The sequence below is a fragment of the Durio zibethinus genome, chromosome 12, assembly GCF_047325235.1.
Source record: "Durio zibethinus cultivar Kanyao isolate XHJ-2024 chromosome 12, ASM4732523v1, whole genome shotgun sequence".
NCBI lineage: Eukaryota > Viridiplantae > Streptophyta > Magnoliopsida > Malvales > Malvaceae > Durio > Durio zibethinus.
The window spans coordinates 13,605,375-13,630,554 of record NC_143173.1 but is presented as its reverse complement, the minus strand read 5'-3'; the positions used below and the strand labels follow the sequence as shown (position 1 = coordinate 13,630,554).

Below are 25,180 nucleotides of genomic sequence, written 5' to 3'. Positions count from 1 at the left end.
GAGTGCTTCAAATTAAGTTCTACCAAACTAATGGGAGATATAATGAAATTCACAAAATTTTTTTACAAATCTTTTTACAAAATGTCTTGCCAAACTATTAGGAGATCTACTTTAAAGTAAGTTCTACTAAACTATTTGAAGACTTTACTAATTTTTTTGAATAGAAGTCTTAACAAATCTAACAATAGAGCCTCTTTAGAGTAGGATACTAGTTCTCGTGAATACTTCTGAGATAAGAGAATTATCTTAAATTGCTATCAAACTATTGGGATAATTTTAAGACTAATTTTTTAATATTTAATATTTTGGTAAAAACATAAACATTTTTTAAGGCTTGGATATTTTGGAATCAAACTAGTACCATCATTGGGATGGGTGTCGTAAGGGTGCTATAATCTTCCTCATGCATAAACATACTCCTGAACCTAAACTTTAGTTTTATAGATCAGAATTTGTTTTTGGTGGCCAATCACATCTAAACAAAAAAGATTATTGGCGATTCCTCTAATCCATGTCTAGTAGTAGGCCCACAAATCTATATGTTATGATGTTAACCAAAGTAGAAGATGATAAATTCACCTCATCGTCTATGTCGGCCAGTATTTATTTATTTATAAAGTATATTTTTTTATTAAATCATTGTTAAATATTTTAAATTTGGTACCAATACATTTCGTTAATCCAAATAAAAAATTGTGAACCAATTAATATTAGGTAGCCTTATGTCACAGACTTGGACATTGTAATTGAGATATCAATATTAGGTACCAATGTCTATTGGTTCAAGTGATTAAGAAATTCAATTTTTCTTAAGTAACATCTTAGTTTTGAGTTTTGTAAATTGATAAAACACGCATTGGGAGAACTTATCCTCTTTATGAAATCTAATCCGACTCAATTTTGGATAGAGTTTTAAAAATATATATATTAGGTAACCAGCTAACTATTATTCAACTTTAAAATTTGTTCCAACTGAGGCATCATGTTTTGAAATTTGTTCCAACAAACGTTGTCAAGCTAACGTTGTGATAATCTAAGGTGAAGCAAGATTCAATGGTGTAGACATCAATTTTTGTCCCAGAATAAAATAAAATAAAATAAAATAATAATAATATTACAAAATACGAAATAAAAAAATACCAAAAATAATACAAAATACAAAAAACAAAAAAAATGAAAAATACCCACAAAAAAAAATAGAAGACAAAAAAATTAAGGGTGGCAGTGGTGCTGTCCCCGGCACCACTGCAATCAGACCCTACCCTCCACACTTAATTACTTCTTCAGTTGACAAACGTCAAATAAAACAAAATTGAATAAAAGAGGCACGGGGCTCGTGTTTATATCCCGTGATCGAGCCCCATGCCTTTCCCTCCGAACGCGTATGGCTGGAGCTCTATAAATAGAGCTCCTAGCGAAGACATTGAAAAAAAAAAAAGGAGAGGGAGATTCTGTCCAAAAAAAAAAGGGAAAAAAAATCACAAAAAAAAAATCAAACAGTCCTCCCCGCAGGGAGGAACCCAGCGCCGAGAGCCCCCTGCACAAAGAAAAATCAAAGTCAGTTCAAAAAAAAAAAAAAGCCAGAATATAAAAGAAAAAGAGATCTGACTGAAACTTCACTAGCAGATCTAGGGAAGTGGGGACGCTTTTTGGTGAAAGGGACCTCAGATCTGAACTCAGGAGGTCGAGGGGAACGTTTTGGTATTTTTGGGAATTTTTCGACCATCGTCAACGGCGGCCAGTGACCGACGAACGGCGGCGGCAGCGGCGGAGGAACGGCCGGCCGGCCATCTGCGTTTGGTCGGAGAAAAAAAAAACGAGAGAAAAAAGAAGGTTTTTTTTTCCTGAAGAGTGAAAAGAATGAGGGAAAGAAAATTTTTTAACTTTTATATAAACAGTCAATAGCCAAAACGACGTCGTTTCAACAAACGCCCCAAAACGACGTCGTTTAAACCAAGGAGGATCCACGCGTTGACCCGAACCCGACCCGGGGTCCGCGCAACTGACCCGCTAACCCGACTTCTCAACGGCTCTGAACCGGTTTGACCAGACTGAACCGAATCGCTCTCTGGACCGACCTGAACCGCTGAACCAACCAGACCGCTCCCAGACCGAACCGAACCGAACCGTCGGACCGTCGTTGACCGGACCGTTGACCGGTCCGGTTCAGGTAAAAAATTTTTTTTTTTTTGAATTTTCTATTCTTTTTATATAATATTATCTTTGTTATTTTAAGTATTTTTTATGCATAAATGTTTAAATTTATTATGATAAATATTTAATTGTTATTAATAATAATAATAAAAATGAAAACAATATAAAAGAAAAAATAATATATTTTAAAAATGTTTAAATAGTAATAATAATGAAATAAGCTTTTATTTTCCCTACCTAGATGTTGGAGGGAATAAAAAAAATACATCTTCAAACAAATAATTTCGCCTAGATGTTGGGGAATTATTATTTAAATTTTCATAAAAAATGTATATAAGAAAATTTTAACTAGTTTTCCAAAATTATAAAAATTTTGAACTTGCTTTGAAAGTCTACCTAGATGATGGAGATTTTTAGAGATGTTCATATTTTAATTAAACCTCAAACCCTAAAATTTTACCCTTAATTTTATTTCAAAACTTTAAGAACACTTGTGGAAGTCTCACATGAGATGGTTTGTTCCCGAATACTGCCTAAATGATGGGGTATTTAGGAAACTCTATTTCATTAAGTTTTTCACACTGTGTTCTAAATTTATTAATAATAAAATTAAAAAATAGAAAGTATAATAAAATTGGGATCTTAAATGTAAACAGTCGCACCTAAGCTCTGCCTAGATGTTGGAGAGTCGAGGTGGTCTCATTATACTTAAGAATCCAACTTTTAAATTTCATTTCATGTTACATAACATTTATTGGCATACATACGTTAGCACGTTATTATCAGCATTTATTTGTACTATTCTGTCTTTAATTTTTTATTTACTACTTAATGATAAAATATTTTACAATAAAAAAAATAATACTAAATTTTTTTTTTGATGTTATAAAATAAAATAAGAATAACATTCCGAAAGAAATAATTCTTGGTGCTCTGCCTAGATGTTGGAGAGTTACTAACAATTATTTTCTATAAAGAGTGTTATTTCATTTTAAGAATTGTTGTGTTAAATCTTAAGCGAAAAGAGTTATTTCAAATTCTGCCTAGATGTTGGAGAATTTCAAGATAATTCTTTAACTTAAAGATTTTCTCAATATTCCTAAATAAAAATTTTAGCAAAAATATTTTTTTAATGAAGGGAATTAATGTTAAATTTCAAATTAAAACTATTTTTATCCAACGTCGAAAATAGTGCATAATTAAATGGTACCAATTTATGGGCGTTGTGAGGGTGCTAATCCTTCCCCAAGCGTAACCGACTCCCGGACCCAACCTGATTTTTCGCAAACCGAAATTTATCTTTTTGATAAACTTTAAACTCGTTTTTATAGTTTTATTAAAAAGATAAACTTTTGGGTGGCCAATCACACCCTAACAAAGATTGGTGGTGACTTCTCTTTTTATTTATTTTCCCCGATTTTAAAACCTCATTTTTACGTCTGGCGGTCTCAAAACCATTACGACAGCCTGGCGACTCCGCTGGGGATAAATTTCGAGAGTCAAGCCAAAACTTTTAATTATGCGTTATTAAGAATTGTTGGATTTAATTGGTTTTATTTGACATTTCTTTTAATTTCCTTCACCTTGATTTAAAAAAAAAAAATATTTGTTAATAAATAAAACAAATTGTGTGTTAGTTATTAATTTATTTTGATTTTGTGGTTATGATTTATTCATGTTATTTTAATTAAATTATTGTGCACACACTTTGCATATTCATGCATGAGCTCTAAACCCGAGCTCTATCCCTTTTAGGAGGAAATGAAGTAGCTACGCTCTCGTGAGGTGATAACCTCCGCATTTGCTAGCGAAACATTTTCACTCAGATTGAACCCGTTCTGTTAGCAACCTGTAATGGGTAAGGATCGGGGAGCCTTACTAGTCTATAATGGACAATAATGTGAGGAATAGTCTGAGAACCTTTAGACGCGTAAAACTTAACCTGGCATATAGCGACCCGTAAGGTTCAACTTTAGGATAGAGCCATATCGTCCCTTTTATGAGAAAATTACCTAAATTAGGACACTATGTATATTCTGTTATGACGTATGCTTGTTCATTCATTTACTTATTTTTGTTTATTTGTTTTATTTACATTATTGATTTGTTTAATTCTTTTGTTGTCTTCAATTTCGTTGCATGCATCATATAGGTACCATATTTCTAGAGGGTATTGTTTTGGACCTATCTTTAGCAAGAAAAACTTTCAGAAAACCTAAAAGGATGTCATCCATGTGTAAGAGCTACTTAGAGGTCAAGAACCATTCAGAAGATACTCAGAGAAATGAAGGAGATTGCTTAGTAGATGGTCATATATCAGTGCTACCACAGTCAATGCATATGGATCTCAGTCAAAATAATATATCAGAATTGAAAGCCATTTGGAAACAGTGGAGAACAAAGAGAAAAGAATCTTTTTCCAAAAAATACATAAATGTGGCACTACTTATGTCAGTGAAGGTTGATGAACAGTTGATGAGAGTCGTAACACAGTTCTGGGATCCATCTTATCGATGCTTTGTATTCAACCAAGAAGACTTGGTCCCCACGATCGAAGAATATTTTTTTTTACTCCGGATAGAGTCTACCAATCAAGACAAGATCTATTGGAAAGAGCATAAGACTACCGGATATAGAAAAAAATTAGCCAAGATCATGCAAGTGGAGGTTGAAGAGATAGACAAGCATAAGAAAGAAAAAAACGGGGTTGAGACCATTCCAGCAACTTTTCTGCTCGAGTACATAAGAAGGTATATTGACACTGATTAGGGGTTGGATGTGTTTGCTTTGGCCATCTATGGGCTGATGATATTTCCTAAGGTTTTAGGACATATAGAAGCATCAATGGTTGATTTCTTTGAGCAATTAGATAAAGGTATAAATCATTCACCAACTATTTTGGCAGAAACTATTAGATCACTTAATTTTTGTCGAAGAAAGGGTGAAGGACGATTTATGGGGTGTGCTCAGTTACTTTTTGTTTGGCTCAGAAGCCATTTTTGGGGGAAAGAAAAGATATCATTTCGGCCATTCTCCGTACATTTCAGTCCTATCAAGGAGTTTATTGCTAAAGAATGGAAGAATGATTGGACAAAAGGTCAGTGGTTGGCATTCTTTCTGAAGCTCACGAGCGAGGATGTAACATGGAGGGCACCATGGATGCTTTCGATGTCCATCTTATATAGTTGTGGAGATGAGTCATGGGTACCTTTGTTAGAAATATGAGGGGCAGTGAGTTACGCACCCTTTATGGTTCAAAGACAATATGACTCACGACAGTTTATCCCTATGACTCATGGACTCAATTCACTCGAGTTTGATTATGGGACACCCGGTTACGTGAAAAAGGTTCGTGAAATCATCAAAGCATGGAAGCAAGTCAACCGAATGAGTCCAGCTAGATTTGCAGATAATGTTGCAGAATGTTACCTTACCTGGAGGATAAAAAGGGTTAATGAAATTAAACCTCTACCAGTTGATGTTTCAGAGAAGTTGCCAATTCCTATTTCAGTACCAGTATTATCGACTCTTGAGATCGTTCAACGAGAATTTGAGATTGAAAAGAAAAGGTTAGAGAAAGAAAAGATGGTTATGATGGATCAGGTCAACCAATTGAGATATGATTTGATGATGAGAGATGATGCAGTACAGAAGTTGACTAAAGAATGAAAAGTATTGAAAGAAGATCTACAAAATTTGCATCAAAAAAATAAGAAATTAAGATTGGATAGCAGACCTTTGAAGGGATCCAAGAAAGATGTGGAGAAACTATGAGATATGGTGGAATATTGGAAGAACAGAGCTCGAGAGAACAAAGAAATAATCTCCACACTTACTAAAAAACAACATGAATGGAAAGAAAAACTTTCAGGAGCTTCTGAAAAGGTAACAAGGCACCAAAGAGAAAGTGAAAAGCTAAAAGCTGAACTAAAGAGGGAACAAAGCAAGAACTTTGATTTACAAAGTGAGAAAAGAGCCTTAGAGCATGAATTAATGAGCTTGGAACTTCAATTGACAAGCAATCAGAGTCACAAAGACAAGATTTTGACTGAGTGGCAAGATAGAAAAGATTATTGGGCTCGCACTTGCAATATGGAGGTAGATGCTCGAGAAATGTGGAGAGCAGAAAGTTTAGGGAGGCAGCAATACATCGAGCATCTGACTATTCAAATCTACAAGGCTGTTCGAAATGCAAGCAACATGGTTGAAAAGGCGAAAGCATTGGAACAGGAGATTGTACCAACTCAAGGCCACAGTCAAAGATTATTGCACTTTTTGTATGAAGCTAGGGAGCAATATGCTCAAGTCAAATATTTTTATAGCTTTAATGCAAGAATGATCGGATAATGTATAAAGACTCCCATGGTTAATGAAAGTTTCTTTTTGTTTCGATCGATCCAAAACAGTACCCTAATTTGCATTTCATTCATTTCATGCATTCATTTTCATACCAACAATAATATCAATAACATTATATCATGCGATCTAATTCATGGTTAATAAACTAAGGTTCAAGGATAGCAAAGCCAAGGAACCAAAATTCATCAATTTCGCATAGATATAATACTCGTTCTCAAGCTTGAGCCATGGAAGAAGAGAAGACGGCTAGATTTAAAAGGGTCAAAAGGGCACAGGAGAAAATACGAGAAAGAGTAATGGAAATACAGCAAAGCATCGAAGCACAAATGACTGAATTAAGACAACTGTTGCTTGGTTCAATGAAAGGAAAAGGAGTCGCTGGTGTGTCAAGGACAAGAGATGAGGTTAATATAGAAGAGCCATTATACCCTCCGGGATTCACTCCACTTCAGGTTCAGATTCAAGTTCCTCAGGGTATACACATACAACCACTAAGTGCACAACCTCACCCATATGTCAATCATTCTGAAAGTCAACGATCAACCCACTTGAATACCAATTCAGGACCCATCCCAGTTGATCCCATCATGGTACCAAATCTTGACGATCCTGTTGAACAAGAAAAGTCTCACGAAATGTCAGAACCTGTTATAAATTCAAAAATTCAAGATAAATATGACCAACTCGAAGAGAGGCTCAAGGCGGTTGAAGGTAATGACATTTATGGGGTTATTGACGCCAATGAGCTCAGCCTAGTGCCTGACTTGGTTATCCCACCAAAATTTAAGACTCCAAATTTTGAGAAATATGATGGGACAAAGTGTCCTTCTGCTCATATCACCATGTTTTGTAGAAAAATGACAGGTCATACCCATAACGACAAACTATTGATACACTATTTTCAAGATAGTTTGACTGGTTCAGCAGCTAAATGGTATGTGCAGTTAGATCGAAGCAAGATCAATTCATGGAAAGACTTGGCCAAAATTTTTCTTGCCCAGTATAAGCATGTCTTGGATACAGCCCCTGATAGGCTATCATTGCAAAATATGGAGAAGAAATCGATGGAAACCTTCAAGGAATACGCACATCGATGGAGGGATGTAGCGGCCCAAGTTCAACCACCACTGACAGAAAAAGAGATAACCGTGCTATTTGTCAATACACTGAAGGCCCCGTATTATGATAGATTGGTGGAAAATGCCACGAAAAACTTTTATGACATGGTAATCTCAGGAGAGATGATAGAAAACGCTATCAAAAGTGGTAAAATTGAAGGGTCTGAAAAGAAGACAGTAACTGTAAAGAAGAAAGAGCAGGAAACACATGCTGTCACTCACAGAAATCCCTCACACTATCTTTTTGTCCCGTATAATCCATATCCCCCTTACTACCCTGCCACAAACCAAGTTTCTCAACAACCATACCATTATCGAACACCCCAACAACCGTTACCCAGACTAAGTTTTAGTCTTCAATCATCTAATTACACCTCTGTACCTCCAGCTCGACCGTTTACCCGATCGACCTATCCAAACAGCAATCAAAAAAACTCATAAAATAATAATCGAGAAAGACCTCATTTTGACCCAATTCCCATGTCTTACACTGATTTGTACCCTCAGTTAATGAAAGGCCACCTTGTCGCTCCTACTTATGCAAAACCGTTGAGACCACCTTACCCAAGTTGGTATGACCCTAACGCCAAATGCGATTATCATTATGGAGTTACAGGACACTCTACTGAAAATTACATGGCATTTAAACACAAGGTGCAAGGTTTGATAAATGACGGGCTTTTATCTTTTGATACTAAATTCAAGCCGAATGTTAGTGGAAACCCTTTGCCGGATCACACCGAAGGGAAAATCAATATGGTGGGTAAGAAAAAATGTGAAAAGATCAAAAGATGCACAGATGAAGTGAGGACCCCTTTTGAAAGGGTGTATGACTGTTTGTATGAGATGACCATGATTCAACCACTATTTTCGGATGACAATGGCAATCATGAAGACCCAGACCATTTTTGTAAATACCATGGGAGAACAATTGGACATTTGATTCAAAATTATGAGGTCTTTAAGCAAACATTGTAGAGCTTGATGGATAAGGCCATCATTGAATTCTATGATGAATATGATGAAAATAGTGTGAATACAATGGGTGACGAGCGTCCTTGCAAGTCTTTTATCCCTAAACCCCTCACTGTTTACTATGATGAAAAATCAGAGCCCCTAATTGAGAAAACTATCTTCTCTCCCAGGACACCAATGACCATTCATGTCCCTAGTCCATTCCCTTATCAGTCCAACAAAGCAGTCCCATGGCGATATGATTATGATGTAGCAATACGATGGCCTAATATGACCTCGAATAATCCAAGCATAGAGAATACCGCCAACATAGCGGGAGTAGGAGGAATGACCCGAAGTGGTCGAATTTACACTCCTGAAATGTCAGAAAGGGTCAGGAAAGGGAAAGACAAGATAGAAGAAGAAGACACAAGGGAAAGCCAAGATTCCCAACCGGTGGTAAGCTCCAAAGTCCAAATTAACAAATCGGTATCAGAAAAAGAAGCTTGTGAATTTTTAAAGATCATCAAACACAGTGAGTATAGTGTGGTTGACCAGCTGAATAAACTACCAGCTCATATTTCCTTACTGTCACTACTACTAAACTCTGAGCCGCATAGGAATGCTTTGTTGAAAGTGCTCAACCAAGCTTATGTCGAGCACAACATTTCTGTTGAGAAGGTTGATCATATGGTTGGGAATATTATAGCCCCTAATTTCATTACCTTTAATGATGATGAAATACCTCCGGAGGGACGTGGTAGTGTTAAGGCCTTACATGTTACTGTCAAGTGTAAGTCCCACACTATGGCTAAAGTGCTGATTGATAATGGATCGTCTATTAATGTTATGCCTTTGACAACATTGTCAAAGCTTCCAGTGGATCCTTCTCATATGCGAAATAGCCATATGATTGTAAAAGCATTTGATGGGGCACGGAGAGAGGTAATTGGCGATATAAAGATCCCATTACAGATTGGTCCTTGTACCTTTAACATTATATTTCAAGTAATGGACATAACTCTAGCATATAGTTGTCTACTTGGAAGATCTTGGATTCATACGACCGGAGCTATACCTTCATCATTACATCAGAAAGTAAAATTCATCATAGAAGGAAAACAAGTCTGTGTGGATGGTGAAGAGGACTTGTTGGTAACAAAGACCTTAGCAACTCCCTACATTGAGACAGCAGAAGAAGCAATTGAATGTTCTTTCAGAGCTTTTGAAGTAGCAAATGCTACTTACATAAGAGAATGGTCAAGGATGCCGATCCCTCAATTGTAAAAAACTACTAATATGCTGATCAAGCAGACTGCTGGCAAGGGTTGGCAAGTTGGGCAAGGCTTAGGGAAAGCTCTACAAGGAATCACAAGAGCACCATGCCCTGTTGAAAACAAAAAAAGATGGGGGTTAGGCTATAAGCCTTCAGCTACTGATAAGAAGAATGTAATGCTGGAAAAGAAAGAAAAGAGAATGGCGCGCCTCAAAGGATAAAATTCGATCAATGGAAAAATGGTGTTCCCTTATTTGTACGAAACCTTTCATTCAGCCGGGCATATCTATCCTGAGTCGACAGGAGTTGAACAAAGAGGACTGGTAATGGGATTAGAGAAAGCTTTCTCACAACTTCAAGTGGAAATGGATGAAGAAACAGATCAAGATGAAGAGATCTTTTTTCCTTTTTAGGAGACTTGAAGAATGGTGTACCGTTTTGTTGTCCTTGAACCTATTAACTAGAAAATTTCAATTGTTTCTGCCCAAGAGCATGCGGAGGTTAAGTGTGTGGGCTTATTTTCATTGTCCTAATAAAATGATGAATGCAATGCATTTCACTTATATCATGTTCTCTATTTTTCATTTTTCTTTCCTTTTTACCATTCTTTCTGCCCTTGCCAAGATCAATATATATCTCTTTGTGATTATACCCATTTTCAGGTTTTCTAATAATGAACATTATGGATGACCAAGGCAATAACACCGGGTTTGATTTTGAAAATTTGACTCACATTAGTGAGCTTGATAACGATGTTGATTCAGAAGACTATGATTTACCTCATGATTTGTTGAAATGGATGGAACAAGAGAAGAAAATTATAGAACCCCATCAGGAATTAACTGACCCATTAAATTTGGGAGATGGTGATAATAAGAAAGAAGTCAGGATCGGTACTTCACTATCACCAATTGAGAAGCAAAAGTTGGTGAATCTACTGCAAGAGTACATGGATGTATTTGCATCGTCTTACCAAGATATGCTTGGCCTTAGCACAGAGGTAGTTGAGCATAGGCTGCCTCTGAAACCAGAATGTCGACCAGTACAACAGAAGTTGAGATGCATGAAGCCAGAAATGTTGCTGAATATAAAAGAAAAAGTAAAAAAGCAATTTGATGCTGGTTTCTTAGAAATAGCCAAATACCCTGAATGGGTAGCCAATATAGTCCCAGTTCTCAAGAAAGATGAAAAAGTTAGAATGTGTGTGGACTATCGAGATTTAAATAAGGCTAGCCCAAAAGATAATTTTCCATTGCCACATATTAATACCCTTGTGGATAACACTGCTAAGCATTCCACTTTTTCATTCATGGATGGTTTCTCTGGCTACAATCAGATCAAAATAGCTTGTGAAGATATGAAAAAAACTACATTTGTGACAATGTGAGGGACGTTTTGCTATAAAGTTATGCCTTTTGGGCTAAAGAATGTTGGTGCCACGTATCAAAGAGCGATGGTCACTCTTTTTCATGATATGATGCATAAAGAGATAGAGGTATATGTTGATGACATGATAGCTAAGTCTCAAGAAGAGGAAGATCATGTTGTTAATCTCAAAAAGCTCTTTGAAAGATTACGAAGATACCAGCTTAAGCTGAATCCAGCCAAATGCACCTTTGGTGTTAAATCTGGAAAATTATTAGGGTTTATAGTCAGTGAAAGAGGTATAGAAGTAGACCCTGATAAGATTCGACCATTCAAGAATTATCAACACCACGCACGCAAAAGGAGGTGAGAGGCTTTTTGGGGCGATTGAATTATATTTCTCGTTTCATATCCCAACTTACCTCAAAATGTGATCCAATCTTCAGTTTGCTTCGTAAAAATAATCCTGGTGAATGGGATGAAGAATGCCAAAATGCATTTAAAAAGATTAAAGAGTATTTGATAAGCCCACCGATATTGGTTCCACCAGTTGTAGGAAGACCGTTGATTTTATATTTAACGGTTCAAGAAAAATCGATAGGATGTGTATTGGGGCAAAGAGATGAAACTGGCAAGAAAGAGCATGCTATATACTATTTGAGTAAAAAATTTACAGAGTACGAGACCAAGTACCCCCAAATAGAAAAAATATGTTGTGCCCTGGCTTGGACTACTCGTAGACTCAGACAATACATGCTCTACCATACAACGTGGCTAATATCAAAATTGGATCCTCTCAAGTACATTTTTGAAAAACCATCTTTGTCAGGCAGGTTAGCGAGATGGCAGGTCATGCTCTAAGAATATGATATTGTGTACGTGACACAAAAATGCATAAAAGGGAGTGCAATTGCTGATTTTCTTGCTGATCGAACTACAAAAGATTATGAACCTATGAAGTTTGACTTTCCAGATGAAGATTTGATGGCAATCTTGCAAAATGAAGATAAAGAGCCTGTAAGAGAGATATGGAAAATGTTTTTCGACGGGGCATCCAATATAATGGGGCATGGCATTGGAGCAGTGCTAATATCCCCAGAAGGAAATTATTACCCATGTTCCGCAAGGTTAGATTTCAATTGCACAAACAATGTCGCTGAGTATAAGGCATGTGTCATGGGGTTACAGATGGCCATTGAAAAGAAAATTGAAACACTAGAAGCATATGGAGATTTTGCCTTGGTAATTTATCAACTAAAAGGTGAATGGGAGACCAGGGACTCAAAACTAGTGTTATACCAAAAGCACATAGTTGGCCTGAGGAAACATTTTCAAAAGATTCAATTTCAACATATTCTTCGAGAAGAAAACCATATTGCTGATGCCTTGGCCACTTTGGCAGCGATGTTTAAGTTAAATAATGGTGTGGGAATCCAACCTATTAGAGTACAAATGAAAGTTTCACCAGCTCACTGTTCAAATATGGAAGAAGAGGTGGATCGACAACCATGGTACTATGACATTGTATAGTATATCAAGCGTCAAAGCTACCCAGAGCAGGCTTCAAAAAATGATAAGAGGATCATTAGAAGATTAGCAGCAGGTTTTGTGCTTGATGGAGAAATCCTGTATAAAAAAAATCGAGATCAGATTTTGCTAAGGTGCGTCGATGCAGTGGAAGCAAGAATGATACTTGAAGAAGTACACAAAGGGATTTGTGGAACACATGCTAATGGGCATATGATGGCCAAACAGATCATGAGAGCTGGTTATTACTGGTCTACAATGGAAAATGATTGCATTGGTTATGCTAGAAAGTGCCACAAATGTCAAATTTATGCAGATAAAATTTATTCCCCTCCAGTCCCGTTGCACGTCTTGGCACCACCATGGCCTTTCTCCATGTGGGGAATGGATGTGATCGGACCCATAACCCCTAAAGCTTCAAATGGACATCGATTTATCTTTGTGGCAATCGATTATTTTACAAAATGGGTGGAAGCAGATTCGTATGCTAGTATTACGCGATCAGTAGTGTGTAGATTTATAAAAAGAGAGATAATATGTCGATATGGTCTCCCGGAAAGGATTATCTCAGATAATGCTAGCAATTTAAACAATAAAATGATGAAAGAATTGTGTGCACAGTTTAAGATTAAGCATCATCATTCAGCACCATATCGTCCAAAAATGAATGGTGCAGTGGAAGCTGCGAATAAGAACGTCAAGAGAATATTGGGGAAAATGATTGACACATATAAGGATTGGCATGAAAAGTTACCTTTTGCTCTGCTTGCCTATAGAACATCAATCCGAACCTCCACCGGGGCCACCCCATTTTCACTAGTATATGGGATGAAAGCTGTACTGCCAATTGAAGTAGAAATCCCTTCTCTGAGGGTGTTGATGGAGACAAAATTGGATGAGGCAGAATGGGTTCAAGATCGTTTTGAGCAGCTGAATCTTATTGAAGAGAAAAGGCTCTCAGCACTCAGTTATGGACAAATGTATCAAAGAAGAATTATACGAGCACATGACAAAAAGATACGACCTCGATGCTTTCGTGAGGGCGAATTGGTGTTGAAAAAGATTTTGCCATATCAACATGACAATAGAGGAAAATGGATGCCCAACTGGGAAGGTCCATATGTGATAAAAAAGGCTTTTTCTGGTGGGGCTCTGATCCTTACAGAAATGGACGGAGATGAATTGCCAAGTCTTGTAAATTCAGACATTGTCAAGAAATATTTTGCTTAAAAAAAAAAGCAAAAAAAAATCAAAAATTAAAAAAATTAAAAAAATAAAAAAAATGAAAAAAAAATGAGAAAGGAGGTGATTCGATTGAAAACCCGAAAAGGGCGGTTTAAGTAAAAAAGGGGGTCATTTAAGCTAAAAACCTGTGCAGACGGCTTGAATAAAGATGACACTTGTAGAAAGTTTTTTTCAGAGAACAAAGAAGTGGCATCGAATAGACGAATTGTCATCGGAATTAAAAGATGTGATTTTAGGGGGCAAGTTCTCATTAGTCACAGATATGGGGCAAAGATTGGTCATATGAATTCACAAGTAACAAGATCACAAATGTAACGAATTTTTGGAAAAAAACCTGGTCCGAGTAGGTCGAAGTCGTCCAAATGTTCATTATTTAGAGAATTGATATTTGATTTTTGAAATACTTTTGAATCAACTGCTCTTTATGTCTCGAAAAGCTTATCTTTCTAAACTTGAAATATCCTATTACTGATCATATTGCACACCCAACTTTGAACCTGAAATCATTGCATTTGTCATTAAAAATTAAGATATTGATTGATAAAGTTCATAATAGACCAACGCATCGCTCGAAAAGAGAATGCAATATAAGGATGACAAAAAAAAATAGTAATATGGGGGCAAAAAAAAAAGAGAATGAAAGGAAATCGATTGATTACAAAAAAAAAAAAGAGATTTTAGAGCAATTAAAAGCTAGATGGGTCCGTCATGAGACAGAGATTTCTGGTCAAAAATTGAAAGAGTCAAAAGGACGAGATTACGGGAAGCGACTTTTAAAGTTTGAAAGAATTGAACCAAAAGTTGAATTAACTTGGATGAAATGCATGATATAATTTGTTAATGACATTTTTGTCTTTTCATTCATCACAATCATTGCACGTATTACATGCCTCTCGATAAGTTGCATAGAGGGTTTCTTTATGAGATATCAGGAAGAATCAGCATTTTTCTTTCTCGAAACAAAGATAATGGCCTTGAAGATGGTATGTTAGCACAATTTTTAAAATCGAAACTGTTGGTCTATGAAGTACCTAATCTCCTATTCCTCAACTCACAGCTCAGTCTTATATAGTTTTTTGACTTGCGGTTCAATCCCAGTCATCTTTAATCTTTGACTCACGATTTAATCTCGATCATTTCATTAATTTCTTGACTTACGGTTCAATCCCAGTCATCTTTAATCTTTGACTCGTGGTCTAATCCTGATCATTTCATTAATTTCTTGACTTGCGGTTCAATCTCAATCATCTTTAATCATTGACTCATGGTTTAATCTCGATCATTTCATTCTCTGACTTGCGGTTCAATCCCAGTCATCTTTAATATTTGACTCGCGATTTAATCCCGATCATTTCATTAATTTCTTGACTTGCGGTTCAATCCCAGTCATCTTTAATATTTGACTCGCGGTTTAATCCCGATCATTTAATTTCTTGACTTGCGGTTCAATCCCAGTCATCTTTAATCTTTGACTCACGGTTTAATCCCGATCATTTCATTTTTTGACTTACGGTTCAATCCCAATTGTCTTTAATCTCTGACTCGCAGTTTAATCCCGATCATTTCATCATTTTTGACTTGCGGTTCAATCCCAGTCATCTTTAATCTTTGACTCGCGGTTTAATCCCGATCATTTCATTATTTCTCTGACTTGCGGTTCAATCCCAGTCATCTTTAATCTTTGACTCGCGGTTTAATCCCGATCATTTCATAGTCATCTTTAATCTTTGACTCGCGGTTTAATCCCGATCATTTCATTATTTCTCTGACTTGTGGTTCAATCCCAGTCATTTTTAATCTTTGACTCGTGGTTTAATCTCGGTCATTATTTCTCTGACTTGCGGCTCAATCCTAGTCATCTTTAATCTTTGACTCGCAGTTTAATCCCAGTCATTTCATTAATTCTCTGACTTACGATTTAATCCCAGTCATCTTTAATCTTTGACTCGCGGTTTAATCCCGATCATTTCATTTTTTGACTTGCGGTTCAATCCCAATTGTCTTTAATCTTTGACTCGCGGTTTAATCCCGATCATTTCATTAATTTTCTGACTTGCGGTTCAATCCCAGTCATCTTTAATCTTTGACTCATGGTTTAATCCCGGTCATTTCATTAATTCTCTGACTTGCGGCTCAATCTCAGTCATCTTTAATCTTTGGCTCGTGGTTTAATCTCGACCATTTCATTAATTCCCTTGACTTGCGGTTCAGTCCCAGTCATCGTTAATATTTGATTCGTGGTTTAATCCTGATATTCTTATTCTCCGATTCGCGGTTCAATCCCGATCTCTTTAATTTAAAATCATAATTTAATCTCGATTGTTGTTGTTATCTTCTGACTCGTGGTTTAATCCCAGTCTCCTCATTTTTGACTTGTGATTCAATCCAAGTTCAATTCTGATCTTGTTATTTCTTGACTCGTAGTGTCGTTCCGATCACTTTCTTTATTATTCGACTTTTGGTGTTGCCTTAATCGATTCTTTGTTTGTCAACACACAATGTCATTTTCTTTATCACTTGACTTGAGCTAAAAAAAAAAAAAGAACCAAAACAAAAAAAAATCTGTTTGGATTCTGGACAAAATTGTTGTCTTTGTCTTTGCTCTATTACTGATTATCAGTAATGTGCAAAGAGGGGCAGCTGTAGACATCAATTTTTGTCCCAGAATAAAATAAAATAAAATAAAATAATATTACAAAATACGAAATAAAAAAAATACCAAAAATAATACAAAATACAAAAAACAAAAAAAATGAAAAATACCCAAAAAAAATAGAAGACAAAAAAATTAAGGGTGGCAGTGGTGCCGTCCCCGGCACCACTGCCATCAGACCCTACCCTTCACACTTAATTACTTCTTCAGTTGACAAACGTCAAATAAAACAAAATTGAATAAAAGAGGCACGGGGCTCGTGTTTACATCCCGTGATCGAGCCCCATGCCTTTCCTTCCGAACACGTATGGCTGGAGCTCTATAAATAGAGCTCCTAGCGAAGACGTTGAAAAAAAAAAAGAGAGGGAGATTCTGTCAAAAAAAAGGAAAGAAAATCACAAAAAAAAATCAAACAGTCCTCCCCGCAAGGAGGAACCCAGCGCCGAGAGCCCCCTGCACAAAGAAAAATCAAAGTCAGTTCAAAAAAAAAAAAAAGCCAGAATACAAAAGAAAAAGGGATCGACCGAAACTTCACTAGCAGATCTAGGGAAGTGGGGACGCTTTTTGGTGAAAGGGACCTCAGATCTGAACTCAGGAGGTCGAGGGGAACGTTTTGGTATTTTTGGGAATTTTTCGACCACCGTCAACGGCGGCCGGTGACCGACGAACGACGGCGGCAGCGGCGGAGGAACGGCCGGCCGGCCATCTGCGTTTGGTAGAGAAAAAAAAACGAGAGAGAAAAGAAGGTTTTTTTTTTTTGAAGAGTGAAAGGAATGAAGGAAAGAAAATTTTTTAACTTTTATATAAACAGTCAATAGCCAAAACGACGTCGTTTCAATAAACGTCCCAAAACGACATCGTTTAAACCAAGGAGGATTCGCGCGTTGATTCGAACCCGACCCGAGGTCCGCGCAACTGACCCGCTAACCCAACTTCTCAACGGCTCTGAACTGGTTTGACCAGACCGAACCGAACCGCTCTCTGGACCGGCCTGAACCGCTGAACCAACCAGACCGCTCCCAGACCGAACCGAACCGTCGAACCGTCGTTGACCGGACCGTTGACCGGTCCGGTTCAGGTAAAATTTTTTTTTTTTTTTTAATTTTCTATTCTTTTTATATAATATTATCTTTGTTATTTTAAGTATTTTTTATGCATAAATGTTTAAATTTATTATGATAAATATTTAATTGTTATTAATAATAATAAAAATGAAAACAATATAAAAGAAAAAATAATATATTTTAAAAATGTTTAAATAGTAATAATAATGAAATAAGCTTTTATTTTCCTTACCTAGATGTTGGAGGGAATAAAAAAAATACATCTTCAAACAAATAATTTCGCCTAGATGTTGGGGAATTATTATTTAAATTTTCATAAAAAATGTATATAAGAAAATTTTAACTAGTTTTCCAAAATTATAAAAATTTTGAACTTGCTCTGAAAGTCTGCCTAGATGATGGAGATTTTTAGAGATGTTCATGTTTTAATTAAACCTCAAACCCTAAACTTAAATCCTAAAATTTTACCCTTAATTTTATTTCAAAACTTTAAGAACACTTGTGGAAGTTTCACATGAGATGGTTTGTTCCCGAATACTGCCTAAATGATGGGGTATTTAGGAAACTCTATTTCATTAAGTTTTTCACACTGTGTTCTAAATTTATTAATAATAAAATTAAAAAATAGAAAGTATAATAAAATTGGGATCTTAAATGTAAACAGTCGCACCTAAGCTCTGCCTAGATGTTGGAGAGTCGAGGTGGTCTCATTATACTTAAGAATCCAACTCTTAAATTGCATTTCATGTTACATAACATTTATTGGCATACATACGTTAGCACGTTATTATCAGCATTTATTTGTACTATTCTGTCTTTAATTTTTTATTTACTACTTAATGATAAAATATTTTACAATAAAAAAATAATACTAAATTTTTTTTGTGATGTTATAAAATAAAATAAGAATAACATTCCGAAAGAAATAATTCTTGGTGCTCTGCCTAGATGTTGGAGAGTTACTAACAATTATTTTCTATAAAGAGTGTTATTTCATTTTAAGAATTGTTGTGTTAAATCTTAAGCGAAAAGAGTTATTTCAAATTCTGCCTAGATGTTGGAGAATTTCAAGATAATTCTTTAACTTAAAGATTTTCTCAATATTCCTAAATAAAAATTTTAGCAAAAATATTTTTTTAATGAAGGGAATTAATGTTAAATTTCAAATTAAAACTATTTTTATCCAACGTCGAAAATAGTGCATAATTAAATGGTACCAATTTATGGGCGTTGTGGGGGTGCTAATCCTTCCCCCAGCGTAATCGACTCCCAGACCCAACCTGATTTTTCGCAGACCGAAATTTATCTTTTTGATAAACTTTAAACTTGTTTTTATAGTTTTATTAAAAAGATAAACTTTTGGGTGGCCAATCACACCCTAACAAAGATTGGTGGCGACTCCTCTTTTTATTTATTTTCTCCGATTTTAAAACCTCATTTTTACGTCTGGCGGTCTCAAAACCGTTACGACAAATGGCTGTATTGGAAAAGCTGCCTCATTTGAGAATTCTCTACCTATCGTTCAATGCATATATGGGACTAAAATGATTTGCTTTACCAATGGGTTTCTTCAACTTGATTCTCTTGTGATTGTATCATTACCAAAATTAGAAGAGTGGGAGATAAGAGAAGGTGCAATGCCACATCTTTGGAGTTCACGATTAATCGATCCTTCAAAAGTTAGGATGATTTCAGAAGGATTGAAATATATTACTATTATCCAAGAAATGAAATTAAATTGGATGAAGAGGTCACCAAATGCATTCTTAGCAATATGAGCAAGGAATGCAAGTGGGACCACTTTCTGTCTGATTTTCCATTTCGTTTGTTTTACTTAATTTGATAGACTTTGCATCAAATTATGAATGATTTTTTTGAGATTAGTATGTGTTGATGCTGTAAATCCAAAACAGGGTTCAATTTTATTATTATTATTATTATTATTATTATTATTATACTTGTGTTGATGTAGGAGACTCGTTTTACATTTTATTTCATCTATTTAACCAATTATTTATAGCAAAGCACATCATTAAAACTAATCTACCAAGGAAAATAGTTTTTTTTTTTAATTTTTAATAATCTATTTATTTTTATTAGAGGGAGATTATTTCATATTTTGTGGTATTTTATCATTTTTTTTTGTTAAGTCTATTTCATTTTCTTACCCAAGTTTTCTGCATTTAAAAAAAAATTTGGATTAGAAATAGTTAAGAATCGAAATACTATAATTGATACGAATTTATTTAATAATTATTTAATTATTCATAAATTTTTTTAATTATACCTTAATAAACATGCAACAAACATGTATTTGAATAATTTTGCCTTCTCAAACAGGAGAAAACCACTCAAACTTACCACATTCAAGGTCCTTCCTAAACCATTTTATCATCAATGAGAAACTAAAACACTTGAATGTCTAATATTATAAATACATTTCACAAAAAAAAAAAAAATTCAATATTATAAATGCATATCGTGTAAAAATATATATCTCATAGATTGCAAGTAAAATTTTTAAGCGAACTACATCTATTTATTGAAATTGATTTTCTTTTTAATGATTGAATAATAGTATTCCATTCAAATAGTTGTTCTAAATTAGAAATAATATATATGTTTCCTATCATTTAATTTATTAGCATAAAAATAAAAAAAATTGACCAGCATATTTCCTAAAAAAAAAAAAAGAGTATTAACATACGAGTAAAGAGAAACTTATTTGGTTGAAATAGCTCTGTCAGGTTGACAGTCAACTATTCTTTTATTTACATTTAATAAAGTCAGTCGACCATTTCAAATGTAAATCATCAAAATTACATTTTTATACCCACTAATGATAATAGATAATAAATAAATAGATATTTATTATTATTTGATTTATTTATATCAAATTCGTATAATTATAAATAGATAATTATCATTATTTGATCCATTTATATTGGGTTTGAATAGTTATAAATGGACAATTAATAAATTAAGATAAAATGTTTACTATTCTAGTAGATTTAGAATGAATAAAGATAGTACTATCTGAATATCCAATATCTGAATCCGTTTAAGTTTTCATAAATGATAATGAAAACTGGTATCCGAATCTATTATCTATTTGTATATTAAAATATATAAAATTTTATACTTATAGAAAGTTTTGGATCTTAAAAAATAATTTATTATTAATTAAGAATGAACTTAAATATTAAATTAAATTTTATTGTATTCTATATTTTGACAAAAAATTTAAATAAACGGATATTTTAATAGATTCAAACATTTAAATGGATAGTACTTATTAAATGGATTCAGATTTAGATAATGATATTAAATTTAAATAAATATTTAAAAAATTATAAATTATAAATATTAAACAAATTTAAATATGAATATTTAAAAAATTATGGATATGCACTCCGTTAGCATTTCTATCTATGCCCAATATTGCTCTGCCAATAGGTTTCCCCAACTTGATTCTTTTGAAATTAAATCATAAGAGTTAGAAGAGTGGCATATGCAAGAAGGGGCAATGCGATGTCTGATAAATTGATTGCTGGAATTTTATGAGCAATTAGCGCTGGAATTTTATGAACAATTAGCGCTGGAATTTCTGTCTAAAGAAAAAATAACAATAAAAACAATTTTATTATTATAAAATATTATTTCTGCCCTCTTAAAATTAAACATCAATATCTGGCATTGCTTTAATTTTTTTTTCAATCTCATAATTTAACCCAAGTTGAACTCTGAAGATGTTTCATACTAATTTCCTCCAAATTTCCTCTAATTTCTTATTAATCGGTTTGACAAACAAAAGATGACAAATTCATGTTAACTTCAATGTCGGTCATATATTATTGATTGATTTTTAAAGGAAAGGAAGTGGAAATTTCCCACACTATTTGAAAAATGTGGAAAAAGAAGGTACAAGGAAAAGAGCTTAACTTTAAAAACCAAATTACCATAAAATCCTAGCCTTTGTTAAATAAGTACCGATGTTTAATACCATTAAATATGGTATTTTTTATTTAAAGATTTAGATTCAATTTTTTTATTTCAAAAAGAAAACATTGCAATTCATTTTGAAAGAGACAATTACATGTATTCTGTTTCCCATTTCATCCAATTATTATGTAATAGGTGTGTTGCAATCAAGTAATCCAAAAGACAGTTCATCTAATTTTTTTGTAGCGTCTGTTTGTGTAGGAAAGAAAGCTGCTTAAACAGCTCATCAGATCAAAATTTTCGATTTTGCTTACATTATGGAACCACTTACGCAGCTTGGGTGAGTCAATTACGCATTGCTTGGCAAGAGAAGTTTTGCTTGGAATTTTGACAAAAGTTGTAAAGACCAACTCAGAGGGGAGCAGTAGGTTGCGGAAGTAATGCGTTAGCTAATTTTACTTTAAATCATTTTGTCTTTTACTGTGTATGTAAATTCAAGATTAATTAAATATTGAAAAAGGAATATTTTAATTTCACTTTGTAATTTTCAATTATATAAAATATTTTTATTTTGATTTTATTGCGGAGTCACAAATTGTAAAAGTAGATAGGAGTAACATAGAAATGCTGAAGCAATTTTGCTTGCTAGCATCGGTTCATCGAAACTCCAATTACCTGCATAAACAGATAATTGGACTTTTTTTTTAATTACATTATATGACTCCAATTACAATAGACATTAACAGCGTGATCTTATTGGAACCCGCAATTTTGGAATACTAGCAACATATTAATTGATTTAAATATCAATTAGCACGATTAGAACTTCTTAATTAAAACAGAGTATTACATTATAAAATATTCACTAATTGTCCTTTGCTACTATTATAAAAAGGTTCACAACTTTTGACAAAGGAGAAATACATCCAGTTAATACATAGAAATTAAAAATACTGCGCAGATTCAGGTAGATCACGTTCTAGTCCTTAGAGAAAGAAAAGTAATTTAGATTCTGTTTTTTTAAAAAAATCACATCTGTCAAATTACCTATTAAATATAAATTATTTTATTATTTTTAAATATGTTAATTGAAATTGGATCTTTGTAAAATAGAGTAATGCAGCAAAAAAAATTCAATAATTGTCCTTTGCTACTAATAAATTTGCAGGGTTGGGTTAAGCCACTTACAGCAGAAGACTAAAGACAGTGATGATATAATTACATATGCTTCATTTTCTCGTATTCAATTGACATTGCAGGACAGAGTTAGGGGAAATGAAAGTAAAGAATAAAGACTCTTTCTTCTTCTGCTTTTCAGCCCAAAGCTAAATAATAGTTTATGGTGATAGTTTCATATTATTTTAATATTACTTGAATAATAAATATTAGTTTAATATTATTTTCATGTTATTTGATAACATTTCAATACTATTTTAATTTTAAAAATTAATTGAGTAATATTTTAATATTATTTTTAATATTTTAATATTATTGGTCATGAAATAGTATTTTATTAATACTTTAATATTTAATACTATTTTTATAAGATTTTAATAATATTTTCTTATTAAATATTAATATTATGATGCTATTTTTATTATTAAATATTAATTGAAGAATATTTTAATATTTAATAATATTATAATAATTTTATTTAAATATTAAATATTAATTTAATATTACTAATCTGTAAAGTATGGGGAAAAAAATCTAGTTATTATTATAAAATATTAATTAGATACTTTTGAAATTAAATGTCAATATTCAGGAAAGTTCTTCCTACATCTATGAAAAATATATGAATCGATGATCAGACCTTCTTAAAATAGAGTAATATAATAAAAAATTTTAATAATTGTCCCGTTTTTTATAAAAAAGTCTAAGATTAAAAAAACAACTTTCCTTTAGGCCATAGATTTTAATTTGAAAAAACATCTACAATTTTGAAATTATTAGTTGGATTATAAATTTTAATTAGGCTAAAATATTAGAAGAAATTCTTGAATTTAAATACAATTTTAAATAAATCTTTGTATTTTTATTGTACTCAAATAAACTTTTATTTTTTAATTTGTATCGAAATAAATCTTTATTTCAAACAAAAAATTAATTTATATTAAAGACTTATTTAAGTATAAATTAAAGATTAAACACTTATTGAGATAAATTAAAATTTAAGGATTTATTTAAATGCAAAATAAATATTAAATATTTTTTTAGATATAATAAAATGTAGAAGTAAAGTTCATGGGTTTTTTTTATTATTTTAACATTAATTTTTTGACTGTTTATCTTCACTACTAAACAACATGGCTTGGGACCAATAATAAGGTGGTACTTAAAAGGAAGATAAATTGGGTGAAATCTTTTAATTTTTTTTTTCAATCTAATAATTTACCCTTCTATTGATCTTAGAAGATGTTTATTTTCAGCTTCCGACAAATTTCTTATAATTTTTTATCGATCCGTTTGATTAATAAAACTTATTATCCCTATAATCAATTGACATGTCATTGGAGTTTGTATTTGAAGATTGTGGATTCGAGAAAACTTACGTGCATAATGTTTTTACAGTCAAATAAGTAATAGAATATGAGAGTTTAAGAGTAAATTAAGAATTAAAAAAAAAAAAAACTTAATTTGTTTGGTCAACTTTTTATTGTCACTAAATTACTTGGAAATTACTTTATTAGTTCGCATGTTAACTATTCAACATTAAAATATTTTTTTCTTTTTTCTTTTCTATATATTGTTTGCTGTTAATCATGTCCAATGCAAATAAAACAAGAAAAGACAAGACAACTTCTCTATGGAATTGAAATATCAATATTAGGCAGCCTGTTAACTACTATTCAAATTTAAAATGCTTTTTTTCTTTAATTTTGGTCAGTGACCATGTTTAACGGAAAATGCAAGAGGGTTATAGCTAGGCTGCAAATATTTCTTATTAATTTTGTAGTCTTTTACATGATTAAATATTTGTTGGTTGCATAACAAAACATAAATGTAGTTTACTCTTTTAAATTATTTGCTTATTGAGAGAACAAAATAAAAAAAAAGAGGCAATTTGTCTATGATATTCAAAGGCAGGACATATTCCACATTGTTTTGTGTTATTGAAGCTTTTGATTTATGCTTAATTTGTGTTGCAAATTGTAAAAAAAAAAAAAAATCCAAAGACAATTGAAAAAGATGGAGAAACCGAGATTTAATTATATAAGTTCATGATTAAATACTGAAAAAATTAAAGATTTATCTGTAAGGATTAATCTAAATGTTAATTTTTTTTATTTGTCAACCAAAATTTGATATTTGTTGAAATTATTTGAGAAAATGAAATTAGGTTTAGATAAAAATTAAAATACATGTTATTTAAAAAATTTTAAATTTTATATCATATAGTACAATTATTAATTGAGTTTATATTTAATACATTATTAATATGCAAATTTTATATATTATTAATGAATTAAATGATATTATTTAATTAATGATCAAATAAGAATTTTTATTAATTCCAAAG

The 25,180-nt window shown here is 33.0% G+C and overlaps 1 pseudogene; it reads left to right on the top strand.

Annotated features, from left to right (window-relative positions):
- LOC111297601 (putative disease resistance RPP8-like protein 2) overlaps positions 1-19,493 on the top strand; it is a 32,038-nt pseudogene extending 12,545 nt beyond the window's left edge.
- Positions 19,494-25,180: the final 5,687 nt, after the last annotated feature.